This window comes from Mercenaria mercenaria, chromosome 2 (assembly GCF_021730395.1).
Source record: "Mercenaria mercenaria strain notata chromosome 2, MADL_Memer_1, whole genome shotgun sequence".
In the NCBI taxonomy this organism is placed as follows: domain Eukaryota; kingdom Metazoa; phylum Mollusca; class Bivalvia; order Venerida; family Veneridae; genus Mercenaria; species Mercenaria mercenaria.
This window is the reverse complement of record NC_069362.1, coordinates 94,891,687-94,903,101: the sequence shown is the minus strand read 5'-3', so window position 1 is coordinate 94,903,101 and position 11,415 is coordinate 94,891,687. Positions and strand designations below refer to the sequence as shown.

At 32.7% G+C, this 11,415-nt stretch overlaps 1 protein-coding gene across 8 annotated transcripts in view; it reads left to right on the top strand.

Annotated features, from left to right (window-relative positions):
• Positions 1 to 4,271: 4,271 nt before the first annotated feature.
• Positions 4,272 to 11,415, top strand: part of LOC123564620 (FMRFamide receptor-like) — a 105,208-nt gene continuing 98,064 nt past the window's right edge. For all 8 annotated transcript variants that reach the window (XM_053537291.1, XM_053537292.1, XM_053537285.1 and 5 more), the window contains exon 1: positions 4,272 to 4,738. The gene's annotated coding sequence lies outside the window, so the exon portion shown is untranslated. The remainder of the gene's footprint in view (positions 4,739 to 11,415) is intronic.

The following is an 11,415-nucleotide window of genomic DNA, read 5'->3' as shown; positions in this document are numbered from 1 at the left end:
CAAACAAGCAAAAAAGCAGTTGAAGCAAGAGTAATAAATTAAATGTTTTTAATTAACTAGTTTCTTAACGGTGGGAGATATGTAACAATGTTATGTTCTACATGTAGGTTACTACATATCATGTGTAATAAGTGTTCGTTTAACTAGTTAATAATAAAGGAATTACTTTGATAAGTTGATATTTCACACAGTAAAACCAAAACTTTCTTTTAAGTGTGTTAAAGTTTGATAGAAAATGAACACGGGTACACTTCAATAGCGTTCTAATTCTTACTTGCTGTACAAATTCCTTAGTGTATGCCAGTGGTTTGGTTAAAACATTTCCTGCTACTTTTACATTTTCACTCTAGTTCATGTCTGAATAAGAAAACGATTTGTCTTGAATCTGAAAAGGATGCAAATGAATTCTGATATAAAATCCGTCACATAACTGTATTAAAACAGAATTTATTACCAAGGTGCCATTATTGAAATGTTAACTTTCCTGAGATGAACCAAAGATGAAATTAAATGAGTGTGGCGTGTCTTCTCTACGATAGTCTGATAAAGGTTTTCATGATATCACGGTATAGTTAGTTTGAAAACAGTGGCAGAGAAATCACAGAAATACTAAAATAACTAATTTACACGAGTTCTGACAACGTCAATATTTTTCAACTAATGTTTCGAAGCTTTGCTAACACGATTTGGCTGTTTCCTAATACATGACTGTTGGCATTTCAATTTGAGTATGATTTTAAAAAATATATAGCATGGCTTCCACTTCTTTTAGTGTCAATTTATGAAACGGACAACTGTAGTTAACATAAGAATAAATGTATTTTTTAAATTTTCTGTTCGATGTTTTATTTATTAACCGAATTTGATAATACTGAAACAAGAAGTATCTTTAAAAAAGGATACATGGTCGCATTAGTCAATGCACGCTTAAAGCTTCGTTCAAAACGTGAATGCACTCTGCACTTTTACATATGATCGGATATTTATAAAGCAAAACAAAATGTAGTTTGTAAAGTAAAATTTTCATGTTTTTTTTTTCTTTTCTTTTTTTTCATGTAGAACATGTTACACAGAACACATATTTTACATCATAATTATATTAATCATAATCTAGGAAACTTTGACAAAAATAGGACTGAAAAGGTGGGGACAAAAAGTGTTGGGGGCGGAATGACCATTTTTGAAATCGTCAAGGGATACGAAATGACAAAAATGGGGACGAGTTGACTAAGGACGAGTTGACCAGGGAACGTGTTGACCGTAAATCGTTTACGTGAGATCACTCCGTATCAGAGTGGCAAAGTTGAACTCTTGCCGCAGGGGGTTCATGTTTATGACGTTTTATAAGCTATTTCCACAGGAGTCTTGAAACGGTTTATACTGTCTACGATACAGCTCAGAGCACCTGTATACCCCTTAAGAAAATATTATTTATTCCATTCGGAAACCTGTGGAATTTTTCATCCACCAATCAAAATGTACAGTTATAATCAGCTGTTAAATGACCTCCACCCAAGATATAAACAGGAAGTAAAGATGAAATCAATACCGGTCTTCGGCCGAAATAAATAATAATCGCCAAAAGGGATACTTTTACTTAGAGTATGAGGAATTTAAGATCGATTCTAATCTATCCCACTTGTTACTTAAGCCGACAATAAAATATTAGTGTTTGTTTCACATGCGGATATCGGTAAAAAGCGCAATACACAGTAAACACATATTCCCTGTCATTTTAACATATCCTTGATAAAGAAATATCACATTTGAAGCATTTCTAGTCAATGAAAACTACTGTATATCAAAATAATTCCAAGTTATAGCAAGTGTTAGTCAGTCAATGCCAATGCCAGTTTCTTTGAGTTGTGTGTAACGGTAACCAAAAAAGGTTTTACTGGGCAAATGATTATTCTGGAAAGATCCTTTTGACAAATGCCGGCTGATTAGACTGGTTGTAAAAAAACAAAAATGTATGCAATTTTGTTGCTTCAGTAAACTATCATTGTAATTTCTGGAACGTAAATAACTAGTCACTGACACAGCTTGTAAATGAAGTTTTAACATTTAGTTCATTATCATTTATGATTGGCAAAAAGCAGCGGGACTTTGATTTAAATAAATCACACGTACTCTTTATCTGTAAAATATGTGGCATTTATGAGCAAAACTTTATTCTTAGATGTAACCCATTAAAATAACAAGAATGCAGTTAAACATACTATACAGGTAAACAAACTTTTAAATGGAGAATTACACAGCAGTAAGAATGATAAAAGGCATATGTTTTAATGACCTCCCTAAATTTGATATCCAATTCAAATGAGTACTTGTATATGGATGGTATGTTTTTGTTTAAGACCGTGTACGTTGAATAAGTCCTGCATAATGACAGTCTTACTTAGTAAATAAACAGAACTTTTCAGTATTGCATTACGTATCTAATGAAAGTTTAATCAACAAACTTGTGTTATCTAACATTTTCTTATGTGCGTAGATATCAAAAAGGCGTCGTCATGATGGTGCGTTGCAGATGCTGTTCCAACATATTCTTCTATTTGATGCAATAAATTATTCAACTTTATCAAGAAAAACAACATGAGATTGTGTTGATTGTGCATTCAGATTGATAAAACAGGTGATGACGCACAATCATTTGACTCCTGTAAAACAATTTTATTGATTTACTTAGCGCTTCAAACGAAAACAAATGTACTTTCGTTTAACGAGAGTAAGTGACATTTCGTACATAATTTTGTTGCTCAGTTTATATACTTAAAAATAGAAAAAATTCAAACATTTGAAAATGTAAAAGAATGGGTTATTTTTCGTTCGTGCTGTATTAACAATAGCATGCCGCCTGTATTCTGTAATATGCATAACGTTTATCCAATACGTAAACATCTTTCTTCTTCTAATCTTAAGCAACATTTATAGGCATACGGGCGCTTTTTTTGTTACTCGAGTTTCCGTTGTAACTTTTCATTGTTCATTCAAATGTATTAAAATGCAACACTTTCATTTTGCAATGCTTTCATATTTTAATCAATTTAACAGTCTCACATTTCTTACTTCAATTTTTTAGTTTAACTGCTTTAATGAAAATCTTACCGTTACAGATATAAAGCACGAACATTTTAAGGAGACCAGACCGCAATAAATTTCAGTAGCAATGAACTAAAAAGCAAACAGTGCAAGACTCGAAAAGCAAAGCCTTATTATGATTGTTCTGAAACACAAATATTGCTGAGATTAAACTGAAATTCAAATATTTTCGGATTTCTTATCAATATACAAGTTTAGTAAATTTCTAGCTGACTTTTTAAAAGTGGACATACACGTTAATTTAAAGTCTATACATGTATATCATGACATTTCTTTTTCATTTCCTGTATATTTTCTAGAAGAGATTTATTTAAGGAACAAAAAGACCCAGACATAGAGCTAGATCCTCATAAGAAATATATTGTTGTTTTATAAGTTGTAAAATTTTGTAAGGAAATAACTTCCTCCATTTTATATGACAATATCTAAAAAGCGGTGTACAATGTATTTCTTTTAATTTCAATGCATTTTTATCATAACATTCCACTTAGTCAGATGGGATACTAGTATTTTAACAATTTAAAACAGAAACAAGTTTTGGAACTGCGTGTAGGTCAACACTTCGTCTATTTCTAGGACAACGATCATAAGAGAAGAGGTAACAACAATTTTACAAACTTGCATTTCTATTGAATTCCGGCACAATATGTATCTTTTACAAATATAATACAATATTTCTCATGTTAACATCATTCCCTATATACTAAACAAAGTAAGTTTATTTAAACCGATTCTGAAATAACTTTAACCTTATTTAGCGCTGGTCATGGAAAATCATTTTTAAACATAATACTTATTAAGCGCTCCGTGAAGAACGGAAAGTGCAAATGGTCAGGTGTTAAAGTTTTAAACTCATACATTGCCTAAACAGAACCATCTTTAACACCAACAATCTGCCTAAACAGTGGTTATCAAATAGAATATAATGAAGCTAATTATTCCATTATTTTATGAATGTACAATTTTGGTATGTTTTAAAGTGAGCATCGGGAATATAAAAGGTTAGAAAGTAATAAAATCAGCACATTGTTTATCAAACATCTGTTGAGCATACTTTTAACAATTTTAAAACGCAAATAATTTATTGGGTTAGTGTTATTTGATACTTATTGCCAATATCTACGTGTGTTGAAATTTTTACCTCTCTGATAGCTACATAAGCAAGACGCTTGTTCTCTCGATGTTATGCGGCAGTGAGCTCTTATACCATCAAACTTTTGAGGAATTAAAGAATTCAGAAACAGTTATCAGATCCAGGATACTATTTAACTTGGATAATGTTATCCAAACATGGAACGTGTTATATTAATTTATTGGATCAGACAGATATTTTGACTTATTAGAAATTTAGGCAGGTAAAAATTAGTTCATCGGAAGTATCAAAGTTGAATTATTAGTATGTCATGTCATTTGAGATACAGACATAATTTGTATCAAAACGTTCAAACATTTACCTTTGATACAAATGGTTATATGTTTTAAACAGAACTGGGTTTCTGCATAAGGATTTAAATTTCGACTCTTCTTTTATTGGCTTTAATCATTTCCGACCTTGCCGCTATCGTGGAAAGTTCAGAAAATAACACTGACTGATTATTTGAGGATTTCAAGCGGACGGGAATATAACACTATCGAGGTAAATCATTCCATTTACCTAATCATAATAATTACAGCCATTTCTTGTGAATAAATCGGTAATGTATGGTAATGTATTCAAATTGTTTGAAAGTTCCTTTTTACGTCACTGTACATTTTAAAGTAACAATATTTTAGAGAAAAAATACTGTAGTCTATGTTTATTGTCAATGTAAATATTATAGAATACATAATACTTAGTGACAAGTACAGCTGAAAAAAATAATGAAGATATAGATTGAAAACGTGCAATGAGAATACGAGATTGAAACTTTGATAACAGCCTAAGTGCGACAATTAATGATGCATTTCATTTTGGCGTTTATCTTTAAAGTCTTAGACGGAATATTAATAACATAAGAACGTGTGTCTTCTAGTGACACTTGTAAGGCATTATAATTCCAATCTCTAAAAGGGGTGTTCAGTAAATACCCGAAAAGGTTCTTTTGTTTCTTCATGTTTCAACAGTAAACAATGAAACTTATACAGCCCAACTTGTTTTTTGTTTTTGTATTTTTTGTGTTTTTTTTTTTTTTTTTTTTTTTTTTGTTGCTTTTTGTTTGCTGTTATTGTTTTCTGATACAGCTCCCGAAATTCTGCTTCGTCCCACCCAAAATGAAAATACAATACTTTGTTGACCCTTCTACAGTTGGTATCGACCTCTTTACCTGTTTCAAATATGGTATAGCTATAAAAGCATCTATTTGCATCGCAAGTAATACTATGAAATCAGATGTCAGATGTCTAACAATAAATAGTCAGTAAAACTTACGAAATCCCGTATTGTTTCACATAAATATAGTGTTTATGTTGATAAAATAATTATCAAGAGATTTCGTGATAACATGATGATAGTTTGATGATAGCATAATCTAGAGCTGTTTTGCTAATAACATTATAGTAGTATGGTAGTAGCATAATCAAGTCATGTTGTGATAATAACATGATAGTAGTATGGCGGTAGCATAATCAAGTGATGTTGTGATAATAACCTGATAGTAGTATGGCGGTAGCATCATCAAGTGCTGTTGTGATAATAACATGATAGTAGTACGGTGGTAGCATCATCAAGTGCTGTTGTGATAATAACATGATAGTAGTACGGTGGTAGCATCATCAAGTGATGTTGTGATAATAACATGATAGTAGTTCGGTGGTAGCATCATCAAGTGCTGTTGTGATAATAACATGATAGTAGTACGGTGGTAGCATCATCAAGTGCTGTTGTGATAATAACATGATAGTAGTACGGTGGTAGCATCATCAAGTGATGTTGTGATAATAACATGATAGTAGTTCGGTGGTAGCATAATGAAGTGATGTTGTGATAATAACATGATAGTAGCACGGTGATAGCATAATCAAGAGCTGTTTTTATAATAACATGATAGTAGAACGGTGGTAGCATAATGAAGTGATGTTGTGATAATAACATGATAGTAGCACGGTGATAGCATAATCAAGAGCTGTTTTTATAAAAACATGATCGTAGTACGGTGGTAGCATAATCAAGAGTTGTTGTATTAATAACATGATAGTAGTACGGTGGTTGCATAATCAAGTGATGTTTTGATAATAACATGATAGTAGCACGGTGATAGCATAATCAAGAGCTGTTTTGATAATAACGGTCAGAGACCACCAATTCAAAAAAGTACAGGGAACTTTCTGGGAATGAGGTAAGTGTATACCTGGGAATAAGGTAACGTCTGTGCGTTCTGATTGGTCAGTCATGTAAACAAACCCAGGAAGTGATTATTTTTTCAAAATTGATATGTTTTCACTGCATTTACAGTATTTTATTATACATTTTGACAAAATTTGCTACATTTCATGTGTATTGAAAAACAGTTTTATCAAACGAATTTCTCCCGCCATGTCAATGATGTAAACAGGGGGTCATCTCATTCACACGAAAAATACTTAAATAATGTATCACTATTCATATGTTTTTCGTCCGATATTTTGGTAGAACTAAGATAATTCTTGAAAAACTTGTAATTAGATATACATGTTTCGATGTATGGAAGGCCGTACACGCCATAATGAAGTGACTGCATTGATAGCATTAGACCTTAGTGCAGCTTTTGATACGGTAGATCACGATATTCTTTTGGACGTTTTGAAATGTCAGTATGGTGTCTCTGGTGTTGCATTGGACTGGTTGAACTCATATCTGAGGCCACGGAGCTGCCGCGTGAGTGTGAATCAAACAGTGTCATCAGCACGTGAGCTTACGTGTAGTGTCCCCCAGGGAAGCTGTTTAGGGCCGTGGCTCTATCTCACGTACGCAGGAACGATTTTTGACATTGTTCCCCCGTCCATTTCCGTCTTTGGCTTTGCCGACGACCACACCGCAAGCACACGTTTTAAGCCCGAACCATCCATCGAGGCTAAATCCATTGGTGAACTAGAGGAGTTTGCTACAGATTCAAATGAGTGGATGAACAGTAACAAACTAAAAATGAATTCCTCAAAAACTGAACATATTGCCTTTGGAAGTGCGCCTCAGTTGAATAAGTTAAACATTCACGAGATAGATATTTGTGGTGATAAAATCAAGAGACAGAGTAACATCAGATATTTGGGGGCCTATTTGGACGAAACTTTAACTTTCAAAGAGCATATAAAAATAAAGTGTAGAACGGCAATGTTGAATTTTTTCCGAATAAAAAACATTCGCAAATATTTGACTCAGGATGCAACTGAAACCTTAGTGCTATCGCTGGTTATTTCGCATTTAGACTACTGTAATGTTATTTTATACGGTATTTCTGATTGTGACATCGCAAAACTGCAACGCATTCAAAATATGTGTGCGAAGTTAGTTCTGAATCGTAGAAGAAGAGACAGTTCTAAGCAGGCACTCTACGATTTGCACTGGCTGCCGATCAAAGCCAGAATAAACTTTAAGATCTTGACGTACATGTTCAATTGCCATGTTGGAAATGCGCCTGCATATTTGATTGAACTCTTAACACCGAAAATCCCCCAGCGCTCCCTCAGATCCTCGGAGTCATCAGTTGACTGTTACATCGTCCCTTTCAACAAGCGAAAAACTTTTAGTGATAGAAGCTTTAGTACTATAGGGCCAAAGTTGTGGAACAATTTGCCGTTGAACATCAGACAAAGTTCTTTAATTGACTGCTTTAGGAAAAGGTTGAAAACGCATTTCTTCAGAGACTACTTTGCATTATTCTAAGTTTTGACTGAGTTTTAAACAATGATGCTGGTGACAGTGATAGAAATTTAATGTTTGTCTGTGATAATTGTATGTTAGTAATATTTTAAAATATAGTATTATCATTGACTTTAAATTAATAATTGCTAATTTGATTCGTTTTAATTAATCTTATTTAAAATATTTTATATTTAATATTTTATTTCAACTTGTATTGTAAAACGCCATTGAATATGTTTTAAATGTAGAAATAGGCGTTTAAGCAAATAAACCAGTTTCAGTTTCAGTTTCATAATGTTACAATGTAAGTCTATGGGAAAACAATTGGTGGTCTCTAACCTATAATGATAGTAGCACGGTGATAGCATAATCAATAGCTGTTTTGATAATAACATGATAGTAGCACGGTGTTAGCATAATCAAGCGATGTTATGATAACAACATGAGATAAATGTTAGATGTTTTATGAATATAACTTTTATTCTAACATGACTCTATTTGATTGTAAGTTAAACAAAGAAGAAGCAGGTCAAGCTCTGTATATTCTGCGATAAGCAACGGTTGAAGCGTGGACTGGTAAGAGAGGATTACAACGTAAATTTTGAAGTCATGTTGCTGCGCATCGGATGAATGAAGCCCAGTATACTTTTTTATCAAAATATTTCAATGAGCGTAAAAGACATCAATCAAGGTTTTCTTTTGCTTTATCGTCTTCTTTACCACAGTTCATCGTTCAGATGTTTAGATATTCGTTACTTACAGTACTATACAGCGTATACGGTCTTATATATAAAAATATACCAGTTCAACATTATAATAAGTCTTTATATATACAAGTATTTGTAAAAATTGAATTTCAAATTAACTGAGACCATTTTATCGATCTTAATAAAGCGCACTTGTTTCTTTACCTGTATAGCTTGTTTAACTGTATTCCGAGAATAAAACCATAAACAATAAAAACATATGCAGTTTATCAATCTTACCGCAGTGTAAATGCTCTGTTTAAAAGTTTGTTAACCTGTATAGTATGTTTAACTGCATTCTTGTGATTTTAATGGTTTACAGAATAAAGATTGCTTATAAATGCGGCAGAATTTTAATGATAAAGAATATATGTGACTTATTCCAGTCAAACTTCAAGTCTCACTGTTATTTTCATAGAAAATTTTGATCTTAATATAAAAAGTACAGTTATTGCTTTTAGACCCCAAACAGTGTCTGCGGCTAGTTGTGTACGCTGTAGAAATTTACAGGATTACTGAAGCAAAAACATTGCGTATCTTTTTACCTTTATGAACAGTCAGATCAGCTGTTCATTTGAATGTCAAAATGACCTTTCCAAAAATGATAATTAACCCAGTAAGAATGTGATTTTGGTTTGTTACAGGATATCATTCTTGTAAATATACCTAATGATTCTTTGTGAATAATAATTACCTTTAATCCCATAATCACTGTTAGAATAATTTTTCAGATCTGCTCTTGAATATAGCGTATTTGACACTCGAAGGAACGTCTTTCATAGAAATAAGCTACACATTGCACGCACAATGTGACGTCATTTATAAAAAAAATAAACGAAATGACGTCGATTGAAAATTCTTTCAAAATTGGACGCCAAAATTTCAAAAAGTATATTGAATTACATATAGCTTAAACTAATTTTTCTGTCAGTAAAAATCAAAATTGAATCGACATAACTATACAATTTTTCACTTGGTCTAAAGGTATTTAAACGCGGATACAAATGAACATGGGCTAGTCTCTTTGGCTGTTCTATTTAGATGTTGAAATGATCAATATTCTTTAATATATTTGAAATTTGATTTTCTGATACTCATTGACAGCATATCACTTAAATATGAAGCTCATTATCGTAGAAATGTAAATATAAGAAATGAATGCTATGTTTGTGTGTTTATATGGATATAAACCACATTTAATTATTATGTTGTTTGACAGCCACGATTTTTAGAGTCAGACACTTCTTACTGCATAATATGTGAGGAGAAACAAAACTCATTAATTGCTAACTGAATGAATATATGAATAATACCGGTACCATGAATGATAAATTATATAAAGGACCCCCCCCCCCCCCCCCCCCCCCCCCAGTCCCCTCCCCACCTATAAAGAATAAATCCGATAAAAGTTAGCACTTCAAATATGCCTACAACACTGTATTAGTTGCTGTTAAAATTTTGAAAAAGTGTCAGCTCACTACATAAGCATAAATGTTTAATTTTTAGTTTTATCAAGGGGACCATTAAAAGTCACCATCAGTTTGCATTATGTCCATTACCAGTTGGCTTCAGTGGACTGGTAATACAACTTTTTTGTTTGTTTTGGGTTTTGCGTCCTGTTCTCCGCAAATAAACGCAATATTCTCCATGGCGAATGAATGATTTCATAAATAATGCCTTTTGTTATATCGTCACAAAGAATATACGCCACGCCCTGGGATCGAACACACGACCCCGCTATCAGTTTATCAGCGCTGTCTCTATTGAGCTAAGCGAGTATGCTAATGGCTTTGACGAATCCGATAAAGTACCAAAACTCTGTATCCACTGCTTCCAAACAGGTGTAACATAAAACTTAATTTCTATTAAAGCGTTTAAGTTATTTTCGTGCTGTAATTAATTTGTTTCCTTGAAAGAAGAAAGAGATTTATCAATAAAACCTGTAAAAATATACTTTGGAAGCAAAGAATGCAACCAAGAAGAATAATAGCAGACTCGGTTTGATTGAGTCATAATTTCGACATACAAATTCGAAGTTTCGCAAAATGTAGAGGTAACTCGAAATTTTGACATATTATCCCAATATTTTTACTAAGTAAACATAACTCGAAATTAAAATATTCATGCTGAAGTTGCCATAAAGAATACTCAAAACTGAATAACCAGAAGAGAAAACCGATGCTTTATTACAACGAGAGCTCTCCAGTCTATCATCATCATAACAACTCTCATTTATACTATTATAAGGCTACCATCATGTTATTATCACATCAGCCCTTGTTTTTTATCCTCCATTGCCTCAATTGCATAGATACCACAAAAGCGTTGTTTTGACGGTGCATTGCAGATGCTGTTCCCACACATTCATCTTTGCGATGGTGGAAAGATATACTGCTTTATCAAGTGTAGATGATTGTGCATTAAGATTGCTACAACAGGTGATGATGCACAATCTCTTGACTCCTGTAAAACATGTTAATTGATTTACTTAGCGTTTCAAAATAAAACACATGTACTAGTATCTTAGCCAACATATTTCATTATATATTGAACTACCGCATGTTAATTAGCTGAGTATGTTGTTGGTAGCATAAAGAATAACAGCGTAGAGCTATCATGGTTATCGTATTAATTTTTGTTAGTTCTCTTTTTAATTCATTATTTCACAGTTTGTATGGCAAAAAAGAAAATATCAATGGTTCCACAAAGCAGTCTCTGATACATGTAACACATCTTTTAGTCAAGCTCTAG